Source organism: Microtus ochrogaster, chromosome 4, assembly GCF_000317375.1.
Source record: "Microtus ochrogaster isolate Prairie Vole_2 chromosome 4, MicOch1.0, whole genome shotgun sequence".
Taxonomy (NCBI): Eukaryota; Metazoa; Chordata; class Mammalia; order Rodentia; family Cricetidae; genus Microtus; species Microtus ochrogaster.
Genome location: NC_022011.1, coordinates 34,003,590 through 34,015,789, shown reverse-complemented (window position 1 = coordinate 34,015,789; position 12,200 = coordinate 34,003,590). Strand labels below are relative to the sequence as shown.

At 44.6% G+C, this 12,200-nt stretch overlaps 1 protein-coding gene across 3 annotated transcripts in view; it reads right to left on the bottom strand.

Annotated features, from left to right (window-relative positions):
- Positions 1 to 12,200, bottom strand: part of Slc35f3 (solute carrier family 35 member F3) — a 254,979-nt gene that overhangs the window by 28,140 nt on the left and 214,639 nt on the right. The window lies entirely within an intron of this gene.

The following is a 12,200-nucleotide window of genomic DNA, read 5'->3' as shown; positions in this document are numbered from 1 at the left end:
TGTAGACCAGGCTGGTCTCGAACTCACAGAGATTCGCCTGCCTTTACCTTCCGAGTGCTGGGATTAAAGGCGTGCGCCACCACTGCCAGGCAAAAATTGGAAATTCTTAAAGGGAGGAATTAGTTAAAAGAGTTTTCCCCCCACATTAAAAATGAAGGGATGTGGGTCTCTGTATGATAATATACTCCACAGATTGAAAATGGGATGATTAAATGAGAGGATAATTTAATGGGATTTATGGGCTATCAATTGTAAACACTTAATGGGATTTATGGGCTATCAATTGTAAACATTTTCAGCTTTATCATTTTTGTTTCATCACTAAAAAAGTTGGTTAATCTGAGTGCTAAGATATAAGTTTTAGAAAAACTTAATAAAACAGACCATAGAGATATTCAAATCTAAAAGCAGACAGGAGGACCAATGGAACCAAATTGAAGACCCGAATATTAATCCACACACCTTGGAACACCTGATTTTTGACAAAGCAGCAAAAAAATATCAAATGAAAAAAAGAAAGCATATTTAACAAATGGTGCTGGCATAACTGGATATCACCATGTAGAAGAATGAAAATAGATCCATATTTATCATCACGCACAAAACTCAAGTCCAAAATGGATCAAAGACCTCAATATAAAGCCAGCCACATTGAACCTTATAGAAGAGAAAGTGGGAAGTACATTTGAACAGAGCGGTACAGGGAACCACTTCCTAAATAGAACCCCAGTAGCACATACACTGAGAGAAACAATAAATGGGACCTCCTGAAACTGAGAAGCTTCTGTAATGCAAAGAACATGGTCAACAATACGAAACAACAGCCTACAGAATGGGAAAAGATCTTCATTAACCCCACATCAGACAGAGGTCTAATCTCCAAAATATACAAAGAACTTAAGAAATTGGTCATCAAAAGAACAAATAATCCCATAGAAAAATGGAGTACAGACCTAAACAGAGAACTCTCAACAGAGGAATCTAAAATGGCTGAAAGACACTTAAGGAAATGCTCAACATCCTTAGTCACCAGAGATATGCAAATCAAAACAACTCTGAGATTCCATCTTACACCTGTAAGAACAGACAGAGGAATTTAATGGAGAACAAATTTCAACAATGTAGTATAAGAATAGAGAGGAACAGCCTAAGGTTTTCAAACAACCAACCTTAATATATCCAGTAATAATACAGGAATTGCCAAATGCTAGAGGCTCTGTAAGAGCTGAAGCGACTCCTGTGCCAATGTTAGATTTAAGAAGATTCAAGGAAACAATAGTCCCATATGGCATGCATTCACCCTTTGTGAAGCAAATGTTAAACTCGTGGTCAGTTTGTAAGAGAATAATCGCTAAAGACTGGATAGGCTTGGTTAAAGCTGTTTTAGAGCCTGGTCCACAATTACAATGGAATACCTGGTTCAGAGAAGAAGCTAAGACTATTGAACAATGGAGTAAAGTTAGAGGTATGAAAAGCTCCCAAGACCAAATTCATGGAGGACATTATGCTACTATAGAAAGGCAATCTCTATATGTTGACCATGCCCTGGCTTTGAATGCTTGGGACAGAACCGAAGAAGTAGGAAAGAAAACTGAGTCATTTACCAAAGTCACAGAGGGCCCAAAGGAAACCTTCATGAATTTCTTACAAAGACTGACATCAGCAGTAAATTGAATGATAGCAGATTCAGAAGCTAGACAAATAATAATTGAATCTATGGCCCTTGAAAATGCTTATTTTCAATACAAAAGGATAATTAGGCCATTAAAGGCAAGGTCAGCACCTTTGGAGGAATGGACCTGAGATATAATTAATATTGAACCTCATGACCATGATGATGCTTGGATAGGAGAGGTGATTTCCAGAGGTTTGAGGAAAAATGGAAATGTCAAGTGTTTCAATTGTGGCAAACAAGGTCACTTTAAAAGGGATTGTAAAAAAGTGTGTTCCTAGAAACAGTATTTTTTTCTAAGCATAATCCATTTAGAATGCCCCTCACTTCTGGATTATGCAGAAAGTGTGGCAAAGGCAGGCACTGGACTAACAAATGTAGGTCAACAAGGAATATTCAAGGTAATCCTGGGCCATCAGAAAACTCCTTGAGGGGCCTCTTGCAGGCCCCTATGCCAAATCCAGTTCAGTCATTTTCTGTCATTGTAGAGGAAACTCCTTTCCACAGTAATTAAAGAACCTAACGCCTATTGTTGGAAACCAAACTGCTCTGGATAATAGAACAGCTGTAGAAGAGAGAATAAAAAATTCAGGAGAAACCATAATGCGAGTATTTTGGCAAGCTTCTATAAATGAACAAAGACCAAAATTAAAAATACAAATAAATGAAATCGTCACTGAAGGTCTAATATAAGACACAGGTGCAGATCTAACAATAATTTCATCGGATTCTTGTCATCCAAATTGGCCTCTATAGGACATAAATGTCCAGTTTTTAGGGATCAGAACTTTATCGCAGGTAAATCAGAGCATGAGATGTGTCAAATGTATAGGGCCCGAAGAACAGAGGGGAATATTAAAACCATATGTGGCTAAGATAGCAATGAATTTGTGGGGACATGATTTGTTACAGCAATGGAGTACTCAGATTAACATTCCCCCAATCTTAGAAACAAACCATAAATTAACATATGTTTCTGGGAAAAATATTACAAGATATTATAAAGAACAGTCACTGATGATTCAGGTTGTATAAGAACAGGGCACAATAGCTGCTGATATTTCAAAGGCACCAACAGCTCTGCCTTTAAAATGGTTGATAAACAAACCCGTATGGGTTACGCAATGGCCTCTAACAAGAGAAGATGCAGGCTTTAGAACAGCTGGTATAGGAGCAAATAAATGCTCAGCATATAGAAGAATCAATCAGCCCTTGGAATTCTCCTGTATTTGTTGTTTAAAAAATCTGGAAAATGGAGACTGGTGACAGATCTAAGAGTTGTTAATAAGGTGATTCAGCCAATGGGCTCTCTATGGTCTGGAATTCCTTTGCCTTCTCTATTGCCTAAAAGATGATCTCTTATAGTTATTGATTTAAAAGATTGCTTCTTCACTATACCTTTACAAGAAAAAACAGAAAAATTTGCTTTCATGGTGCCTACTTATAATAATTTTCAACCTGCTAAGAGATATCAATGGAAGGTTCTCCCACAGGAAATGTTAAATAGTGCCACCCTGTGCCAACATTTTGTACAGCAGCCATTGGAAACGATACATATGCAATTTCCTGAATCTATAGTTTACCATTGCATGGATAACTATCTGATTCAAATGTAGATACTTTAGAAAGAATATTTGAAGAAGTAAAGAAAATTTTGCCTTTTTAAGGTCAACTGGGGCTATATAGAGAGACTCCTCCAAAAGACCAAGGGTTAGGGATGTCACTCGATGGTAGGGCTTGACTAGAATGCACAAGGCCCTGGCATTGGTCTGCAGAACATGAAAAGAGGAGGAAGAGGAAGGGGAGGGGGAGAGAAGAAAGAGTAGATGACCCACGTGTCCTAGACCCCTGCATCAGGACAGGCTTTCCTTGACTGGAATTTATGGCCCATAGTTCTTCCTCTTCTTTCAAATTGTCAAACAGGAGACAAGTCACAACTAAATACATTCTGCTTTCTTTCTGAGATTTCCCAACCTTCTTGAAGCCATGGGAACAAAGCCAGGCACCCAGTAAGAGATCTTTCAGCAGCTGCCTGGTATCTGGGCTGTATGTGAGACTCACACAGACAAGGAGGAGCTTGGGGAGACGTTGGGAAAGGATGAGCCCCACTGTCTTCTCTGCAACAGGCAGTTGCCTTGTGCATAGCCTCAGAGGCAAGGCCTTGGGGGTGGGGTGGAGGTGGGGTCTGAGTTCTCCTCTTCTCATCTTTGTAACTGGGATCTTGGGAAAGTAAATTTCCCTGTGCAAACCTCAATTAAGTATAAACCTATTTTGAAAAGTTATTATTGTGATGGAGGAGTTGGATCAGTGGTTAAGAGAGCTCCCTGCTGGCATAAGGATCTGAGTTTGGATCCCAGCAACCACGTAAAAAGCTGGGCATGGCTGCACAGCTGTAACCCAGCACAGGGAGGAGAGACTGGAGACAGGGGAAGAGCTGCAACTTGCTGGCCGTTAGCCTTGCTTCAGGTTTAGCGAGAGAGCCTGTCTCAAGGTGGAGAGAGACAGAATAGAACACCAATGTGCAGCGCAAGTTCTAATTGGTCTTAATAATAAAAACCCAGGATTATATATTGTGATATATGTTGAAAGATCAGAGAAGTAAAAGACCAGTCACTAGAGAGATTTTTTTTTTAACCTCTACTGAATCTTCAGACCGAAGTGGGCAAGGCCCTGTCTCCAGGAATCCTCCGACTGGATGGGCTGAGCGCCTGTCCCTCCCATCTTACATTGCTCTCTCTGCCCTTCCTGTCTCCACCTCCCAAGCACTGGAATTAAAGGTGTGAATCACTACTGCCTGGCTCTGCTTCTCTTTTAGATTGGATCAATTTCATTTGTATTTCAGAGTGGCCTTGAACTCACAGAGATCCCTCTGCCTTTGCCGCCTGAGTGCTGGGATTAAAGGTGTGTGCCACCACTGTCTGGCCTCTATGGCTAACTAGTGGCTTAGCTCCACACTCTGACCATCAAAACAAGCTTTATTTGTTAGATCACAAACAAAATGTCACTCCACCAATGCCTTCCTTTGGCCTCTGTGCGTGCACCCACTTACTCACGTGCACATATATCACACGCGATTATCACTGTTCATTTAGACATTGCTACCGGAGTTTCCTGATGTGCAGCAAATTAGCTCAAAGCAGGGCTGTGCTGCCAAGTCTGTGGATCTGGTGCTGAGGGTGGCCCAGTCATCACAGTGTTTACCACCAACACCAACAGGCAGTTCCACTGTAGAGCTCCTGTCCCCGGTCATCTATGAATACCAGCCTTGATGACCGGTCCCCCAGGCCTGCAGTTTTAGTTAGGCAAGCTGGAGCCTGCTTCCTTTCAAAGATTCTTACTCTTTCTAAGACTCTCAAAGTCGGCTGTCTTTGGTACCACATTGCAGAATCCACACATCTCACTGGAACTGGGCCCACCCAGTGTTCTCTGGTTTGGCGGTGCTATTTTGCGTTCCCCAGCACCTTCCACAGGGCGCCAAGCCCACTGAAACCCACGGCTGTTTGTGAGCAGCGAGTTACACAGCTGTCTATTCTGGGTTATTGGTAGAGAGCCATCGTGACAGCAGCAATCGTGAAATGTGGGCCCATCGTGGACGGAGAGCATTTGCTGGAGGTGGGAGAGGGTCCAGAGTTCCTGCAAAACCAAGAGTGTGGCTCGTATTCCACACTCCGGCTCAGCCAGCCTGAGGGTCACTGGTCACAGAACTGGTTATCCCTCGGGGATCCTGGATAGGGTGAGGGACACAGCCTCACTCTCCTCATCTGGTGACAGAGGTGTCATATTTTTGGCATTCACATGCTGATGCACCCACGAACATTCCAAGTCCCAATCTGGGCAGTAGGAAGCCATTTTTCTATTTACAAAAGAGTAATAGCCAGACTTGGAGAAGACGGAAGCAGGAGGATTGCAAGTCCAGCTCTTTCTGAGCTACAGGATGAGTTCAAGGCCAGCCCAGGGAGCTTAATGAGACCTTAATGAGAAAAATGAGAGGCCAAAAGAGGGCAGGGGAGGGAGCTCAGAAGTATTGGGTTTACCTAGGATGTGTGAGACCTGGGTTCCATCCCCAGGGCCTCAGGTCTGCTCAGGAAGTCAAGAACCTCTTTCTCTCTGCCTGAATTGGACTGTGCCCCAAAGAAGATCCTTACCAGTGGACTGGGGAACTGTTTTTCAGTGCTCCCTTCTCCACCATGACTGTACATCAAAAATGACAGTAGAAAAAACATTATATGATTTAAACTATGGGCAACCCTGGCTACTCAGACCAAGGGCCAAATGGGGCTTTGAGAACAGCACAGCCATCCAGGGACACAAAGGGTTGTAAATGACTCCAGCAGCCCTGTTTTGCAATGATGTCTGTCCACTCTCATTTTCTCCACAGCTAGTTGCAGGAGACACACCCAGGCTCTAGGAGATCCCTTCGTAGGAGATCCCATTACGGTGTCCATCTGCGCTCTGGGAGAACAGCCTGGGAGGCAGACAGAAGAGTCACCCCTGCTCTGGGCTGTGAGAAGCACCCATTTGTGTGTGTGTGTGTGTGGGGGTCAAGGGCAGAGTGGGAGATAGCAGAAAGAGGGTGTGCTCTTAATGCTGAGCTGATGTCACGGGGAGACCCGGAGCTCACACGGCCCACCATCAACTTGCAGACTGTAAGCACCTTTGCTCCAGTCCAGCCGGCAGCAGAGACTGGTCTCAGTTTGCTGGGTCGGGGGACATTTTCCACAGTACAGCAGTCCTGGTTGGGGGTGGGGGAGAGGCAGGGCTCTCCCTTTGAGTCACAGTGGCTGACATAGTCATGCATCTGGGTAGGAGGGCATCAAGGGGGCACCCAAAAGGCCTTTGCATTGTCCAGCAGCTAAATACAGCCCTACTCTCTGGGGACTTAGGGAATAAAAGCAACAACAGTAAGCATCAGCCGAACTTGGACTTCACAGTCAAGGCATGCTTCCTGCAGCCAGGTCAGGGCTGGGGCTCTGACAGTAATTTGACCTGATGCACGAGAGACAAGGGAGAGGCTGGTTGGCTCTGCACAATGCACTGTAATCCTGATACAAAGTCCACAGGCGTCTGCACACCCACTCCACAGCGCTGATTGATTCATGGGATCTGACAGCACAGGCTCTTTCCCAGCAAGTGGCACTGCCTATCTGAAGGTCATCCCCGGAGTCCTGAGCTGTTTACCATTCATCAAGGACCCCGTCCCAATTCAAGAGAGAAGCCTGGGCTCCTGACCTTGAATATGCACATCCCATAACTCAGGTCCAAAGATGTTGTCTTAAAAACCCAGCAATTGTTCTAGCTCTTCTTAAATCCATGTGGTGTGTGTGGGGATTCACGTGTGTAGAGGTCAGAATGGATGCTGGCGGTCCTCCTTGATCACTGCCACCTCATCTCTGAGGCAGGGTCTCTCATTGACCTGGGAACTTAACCAATTGGCTAGGCTGGTTGACTTCGGAAGTCCAATTCTGCTTGTCTCTGCTTCCCCAGCACCAGGGCTACAAGATCCTCACAGCTGGAAACTATACCCAGGTCCGTGTTCTTGTACAGCGAGCACTTTATCAACTGATACATCTACCTAGCTCCCAGTACTTTATGAATTCAACTTCGGCACCTCCCTAAATCCCTGCCTTCCAGGGGCGTATCCCAGTAGACACACAGGAAGAATAGTCCAGGAGGCTCAAGGGGTCCCGTTAGCCTCATCTATCTTTCTTCCTGCCCCACCCAACCTTGTTCTCATTTCATTCCACTTTCTTTTTCTATTTATTCCATTATTTATTTATTTTGTTCGTTTATTCCATTTTTCAATTATGTTTGAACTTGATCATTAGTTTATGATGACCTTGAACTTTTGATCCTGCTGCCTCAATTTCCCAAATTCAGAGATTAAAGGTCTGTACAATTACACCTAGTTTACACGCTGCAGAGGGTGAAACCCAGGGTTTCCTGCATGTTAGGCAAGCACTCTACCAGCTGAGCTGTCCCAGTCATTTCTCCCATTTTCAATTGACACACAGTAATCTTATACATTTCTGGGAGTCTAGAGAGATATTTTAATACATGTATAAAATGTGTAATGATCAAATCTGGGTAACTATAGGGAAGGACAAGGTCACTTAATAAGTACAAAATGCAATTACATGGGAGCTGGTGAGTTGGCTGAGTGCTTAAACATCCTTGCTGAACAAGCCTGATGACCTGAGTCTGGTCCTTGGAATCCACCTGTACACATACACACACACACACACACACACACACACACACACACACACACACACACAGAGAGAGAGAGAGAGAGAGAGAGAGAGACACATTAATATTGAGTAAATTATTGGGTAATGGTGGTGTAAGCCTTTAATACCAGCACGTGGGAGGCAGAGGCAGGTGAATCTCTATAAATTCAAGACCAGCCAGATCTATAGAGTGAGTTCTAGGACAGCTACACAGAGCTACACCAAGAAACCCTTTTTCAATAAAATTAAAAACAAAACAAAAAAGAAAACAATAAGAAGATTCTATCCCTAGCATTCTATTCCATGCCCACATCAGACAGCAGTAGAGCCCAGTTAATGCCCCGCAGCCTCTAGCAGATTACCAGCAGTCCCTGCTATTCTTTCTCTCTTGCTTCCCAATGAGCAGACTGCCAAGGCCAGTCTCAGTTTGGGAGGGAATCTATTCAGTGAGAAAGGCTAAAACACAACCACCACCTGCTCTGGTCACAGCCCTTTCTTTGTTCTGTTAATAATGTGCCATTTTCCCACAAACGTTCGAGATGAAGACCCATGGGCTGAGAGCAACTCAACGGGCCCTTCTCCTGTGGGTGAACCTGGAGCAGAAGCCAGGTGGGCAGCAGGCAATTTCTCCTTTAGTGATGACTAGGGCCGACTTTAGAATGGAATGTTGGAGTCTAGCCCTGCTTTGAAGCTCCCCTAGCAGGTACTGACAGGCATTCTGCTAGGGTATTGCAAACAGGACTTCTCACCTGAGAAACGAGCTAACATCAAAGGGCAATGGTGTCAGGGTATTGGCACCCGTCACATCCTGCTCCCTATCTGCTTCCCTGCCTCCTGCTGAGCCTTCAGGAGGCTCTGGAACCTTCTTAACCTATCTGACCATGGTGGTTGGATCCTCCCTCCTCTCTAGGATCCTGGAGACCTTTATAGTCTTTTTCCTAACTTTGTTATAAAGCTTCATTGGTGGCAAACCACTGCTCTCCCCCCAGCCTCCATGCTCTGGCAAGTACATACAACTCTTGAATATTTGTCTTAGTTGGGTTTCTATTGCTGTGAAGAGACACCATGACCATAGCAACTCTTTAAAAGGAAAGCATTTAATTTGGGCTGGCTTACAGTTCAGAGGTTTAGTTTATTACTGTCATTGCAGGTGGCAGGCAGGCAGACATGGTGCTGGAGGAGCTGAGAGTTCTACATATTCATTCTTAGGCAACAGGAAGTAAACTGTGTCCTACACCGGTCATAGCTTGAGCATATGAGACCTCAAAGTCCACCCCCACAGTGACACACTTCCTCCAACAAGGTAATTTATACTCCAACAAGGCCACACCTCCTAATAGTGTCACTACCTATAACCTATGGGGACCAATTACATTCAAACCACCACAATATTCTATTAGGATTGAGAACCACTAATTCTTAAATATGAATGGAGTTTTTAAAAATCACTTCCTACCTGCCATTCTCAAACTATTTTTTTATTCATTCATGGGGGCGAACACATGCGTATGGCCAGAAGTCAACATTAGGTGTCTTCTCCAATCTCATCTCCAGAAGTCAACATTAGGTGTCTTCTCCAATCTCATCTCTACTTTACTTTTTTGGGACGAGGTTTGTTACTGAACCTGGAGCTCACTGGTTGGCAAGACTAGATGTCCAGCAGGACCCAGGGATCCGCTGGCCTCTGTTTTTCCAGAGCTGGGATTACGTGTGTAAATTGCCACACCTGGCGTTTTAATATGAATTCTGGAAATGCAGCTTGGTCTTCCCTGTTTGTGCAGCAGGCACTTTGTCCACTGAATTGTCTCTCGATCCCACCCCTACATTTATTAATGACATGTATCACTGGATTATTTAAAATAATGTATCACTCATTGGGATGGGGCATCAGGTTGATAGAGGGCCAATATTTTAGATTTTGGGGGGAGACTTTTTAGCAATACAGTGGTGCTTTGAAAGCTAATGCCTCCCATAGGGTCCTATATCTGCATGCTTGGTCCCCAGCTGAAGAACTGTTTGGAAGGATTGGGAAGCGTGACCTTGTCAGAGGAGGTGTGCAACTGGGCGTGGGCATTGAAGTTTCAAATGCCCACACCAGACTCACCCCAACCCCACTCCCTCTCTCCGCCTGCTGACTATGGTTCAGAATGTAAAGCTCTCAGCTATTATCCCACTGTGACAGCATCATGTGTACTGCCATGCTCCCACCATGACTCCAGACTAACCTGAAACCGTAAGCAAGCCCCAAATTAAATGCTTTCTTTCATGAGTTGCCTTGATCATGGTGCCTCTTCACAGCAGTAGACAGACACCGCAGAACTTGAGAAGCAAATCCTGGATGAATGAGGTTTTTGCTTTAAGAAAATGTTTTCCTGTTAAATTTTACTGCGGTAAGTAAGCATTTTCAACTTATATCCCATTTTCCATTTTCATTACAGGTCTCAAAATAGCTCAGCAATGGAGCCGCCTGAAGAAGCAAGAGGACTGAAGCTCAGGCCACCCAAGCCCAGGTGAATTCTGACAAGTCTGGCCACCTCCCTGTAGTTCTAGTCTCAGAAGGCAAAGACGGGAGAATCTCAGAGCAAGCTGGTTAGCTAGACTAGCACTGCTGGGCTAACTCTGAGTTTGAGCAGACCGTCAAGCTGGAAGAGCGATTGACGAAGGATCCTGAAGTCAGTGTCAAGCTCAGGCCTCCACACGCCTGTGGAATTGCTTACTTGTGTGTCCACACACACAGATAACATAAACACACTCTTACACACCACAGCCATACCACAGAGAAAGAGGAAAAGGAAGAAAATGACCTCAACAATAGCAAACACCCAGGAGAACCATTACATCTATCTTGCAAAAAGAAGCAAGATGCTCAGAAGGTCAGATGCTGACAGTTCTGGAACTAGTCCCCAGATGAGTGACAACGGCCTTGTCTGTATTATTAGCTGTCTCCACAGGATCTCGGCAACAAATACTTCAAAGACATTACAGCCATGTGAGCACAAAGGGCTTCACGACTGCAGACGGTCTGCACAGCAGCCATGTGGCAGCCTCTCCTCCAGGTCCCTGCGTCCGATGTGATCCTCTTCCCTAAGCTGACATGACCACCACTGAGAGTCCTCCACAGGAGGGACCACTGGATGTACTAGGGGAGCTCCTGTAAATTAGGAAAATCTTGAAATTTACAGCTAGCCTCCAGCCTCTATTTTTAGGAAGTCTATAATTTGAACTCAATCCAATTTGAATTCTGCAATAAAATTTCAAGAAGAGCTCCCTCAGGCTGCTGCCACAGGAACTCTCATGTTTAAGAATGGTGGCTGAGGTCTCTTCTTTTTAGGAACGAAGTCCTGTGCTGTGGGAACAGACCCCACTCAACCGAGTTCTGGGGTGGTCAGTGTCTCGGGCCCATTTTCCTGGGCTGCATGACACCTGCCTTACACCTCAAATGTCCCACCAGGCAAGAGGGTTGGAGGGCCATCAAATGGCATTCACTTCGAGGGTGAAATGGAGAATGAGTTATCTTTTTTCCCTCTTTTAGAAATCTTTCATCTACTTTTGGTTAGAATTGAGATGGGCAGGGCTGGCCAGCACAGGGATCCTGAGTGGACCAGGAGCCACATGGGTAAGAAATGGCCTCTGTGAGGACCCAGGAAGAGGGAAATAAAAGGGTCACGGAACAGCAGCCATCTTGACCAGAGAGTGTCATGTTGCCACGCAGAACCCCAGGGAAGCAGACCAGCATAAACTATGCATTCATTTCTTTGCTCCGCCCTACTCACAACTTCCAGTACAGCTACCTCGCAAACGGCTGGATGGGTAGTAGTTTGTTAGCCGAGAGGCTGCCAGCCTACCAGATTACAGTCTGTGCAAACCCTTAATGTCTTACTTTACTTCATTGAAAAACAGCAGATGGCAATTAAAACAGAACAGTTTAAGTGTCTAAGCCTAACAGACAAATGTGATGTTACGTATTGTCATACGGTGTAGGTGCATCAGGCTTCCATCCAGCTTTGTGACTTCAATACGCTGTGCTTTGCTTTTCTGTCTGTTTTTCCTTTTATCTACACTCTGATGGATGGGCTGGCTCCCTTAACACATTTCCCTTATTTATTAACATATGTATTAAAAGCAGCTACTTTTAATGTTTAAGCTCACAATTTTTCCTTATGTTTTTCTTAGGCGTAAAGTTGACTGATCCTGCTGACTTATATTCTTTATTTTTAAGAAAAGATTTTATTTTTATTTCTAATTATGTGGACATGTGTGTATATGCCCACGTGTGTATATGCCCACGTGTGTATATGCCC